The sequence below is a fragment of the Hemibagrus wyckioides genome, linkage group LG13 (genome assembly GCF_019097595.1).
Source record: "Hemibagrus wyckioides isolate EC202008001 linkage group LG13, SWU_Hwy_1.0, whole genome shotgun sequence".
NCBI lineage: Eukaryota > Metazoa > Chordata > Actinopteri > Siluriformes > Bagridae > Hemibagrus > Hemibagrus wyckioides.
Genome location: NC_080722.1, coordinates 4,720,785 through 4,723,100, shown reverse-complemented (window position 1 = coordinate 4,723,100; position 2,316 = coordinate 4,720,785). Strand labels below are relative to the sequence as shown.

General features: G+C 38.5%; 1 pseudogene; it reads left to right on the top strand.

Moving 5' to 3' along the window:
- Window positions 1-208: 208 nt before the first annotated feature.
- Window positions 209-361, top strand: LOC131364227 (U1 spliceosomal RNA; annotated as a pseudogene).
- The last annotated feature ends 1,955 nt before the right edge of the window (window positions 362-2,316 follow it).

Here is a 2,316-nt window from a genome sequence, read left to right as displayed (position 1 = left end):
TTTTTAATATCCACTTTATCTTGGTCAACTAAAGCAGGATGGATCCAAACAACTCTCCTGGAAACGTTAGGTAGGTTATTGGAAATACACCTAGTCATACCTTGTGGTAAGCAGCCAGTCCACCTACTAGTATATTGGAACATGGCCATGTCAACGTATCCAGAGGATGGCTAGCTCAGCTTTCCATATTATCCATAGACCCTCCAGTATATTTACCTGGCAGGGGCAATACCATTATCAAGGAAGTGGTTAGGCTCAGCCAATGCACTTGGGCTGTGCTGACCTTTGCAAACTCCCCAAAAGCCAGACTCCCAATTGCATAATTTCTGATAGTGGGGGACTGTGTCCATGCTCTCCCCATTATCATCTTGGCAGTGGTAGCTCAAGTGGTTAAGGCTCTGGGTTGAGGTTCAAGCCGCCAGTCAGACAATGTTAGGCATCTGAGCAAGGTCCATATCCCTCTTTGCTCCAGGGGTGCTGCATCATAGCTGCCCCTGTGCTCTGACCCAAACTTCTTGAGCTGGGATATGCAAAGAAAAGAATTCCACTGTGCTGTAATGTATGTGTGGTGATAATAAAGGCTTCTTCAAATGTGCAAAGATAAAATAAATTATTTGGTCCTTGAATCATCCTTACATCATCCAGGAGAAATGTAAAAGCCACTCACAGCAGGGACTAGGTTTTAATATTCACCTGAGCTGGGAAATAAGTGGATACATCATTCAGGTACTTCATACAAGCTTCATGAACACACTGAACCATTTCTGTGCCCTTTGAGACTCTGTCAGACAAATTCACTTAGACAGAGGGATCAGCATCTCTTGTTAACTGAAGATTCTCAGTCAATGCTTTTCTTCAGAGGTGCCTGACAGAACGTGGCTGAGCCTTTAATACCCATCATGCTTGTCATGTGCAAAGTTCTCTGAATGCCTCAGAGGATCCTTGATGAGTTCTCTACTTAGGCTTTGGCTTTTATTAACAGTAAATTTGCTGACCCATACAACTTCCTTAAGATTATGGTTGTTTGCTAGAACTTGAGAACTTTGAAGATGTATGTGAAGACTATTTTACTTGCTTCTAATTATTTTAATCTGTGTTTTACCCAATTTGGTACCTTTTTTATTGCTTAATCGGCTTATGTGATGCACATTGAATGACCTCTGTGTCTGAAACAAGCTTTAAAGAGTGATGAGACCTACATGGACCTCTCATGCCAACAAAAGTCTCAATAAACATCAGATATGGTACAACATAGCCTAGTCATCATAAAGGCTTTTTCTATTATATTTTAATGTCTAATTAAGAAAAATTCATATCTGATTTTTAGAAATACCTACAGCAACTCCACGACACGAAGCAGTTTCTTTCACTGCTGCAAATTTAAATATTTTCTTATCACAGCATGTCCAGAAATCCATTTTATTCCATTAATAAAGTAGCAAATTCACAATGATCACAATTATTGATTAAGAAATTAGATGCCATACATTTTTATACATTTTATACATTTATTTTTACATTTAATGTTGCGGAAAGTCTTTTCACCTTAAAAACTCACCTCCAGAATGAGTTAAATTTGTATGCCAAGGTTCCACTATATTTAACAGAGCTGTGGTTAACCTGGAATGTGTCATAGCATATGCTCACAGTATATCAGCAAAAGTCTTGGACAGTGGGCAAAAATATGTTTTCATACCAGCTGAAAGAATGTTTATTTAGGTTCATGTCAGGCCTATGTAGGTATCATGCAAGGTTATAAGCTTTGGCTTTAAGCACAGTGTTACCAAGACCTCAGTAAACAGCTATAGAATCAAACCTTTAAACAGAGAATTATTTGTCTTTGGATTATTTGGAAAAAGTCTGCTCTAAACTATTCTCATGTTTCCCGAGAATAAGATCTTCAAGGATACTTTCAGCTCATTTGTCTGTACCAAATTTGAAATCTGAACAAAATGAACCTCTTTAAATCTTGTATGTGTTGTGTTGAGAAGCCGCACACAAAGAAAGCATTAAGCAAAAAGGAATATATTGTCCGATATCTAAGTGTGCCATGGTTTTGTTGGCCAGATTTCCATGTCAGCCTGTTAAAAATGAGTGTTTTCCTAATTTTTTAAAAGCGTGCACCTTGCTCGCAGACGAGAATTCTTCGGTAAGAAAATGAAAGTTAATGAAACGTGTGCTGGAAGTCATCTTTCGTCAGAGGAAACATACATTTGAGGCATTATCAGCGAGCATGCACCATCCATTTACTGATTAATCAAGATGACATTGTTTAATGAGACAGGAGAGGTTCAGCAGAGTTTGAGGACCTGGATG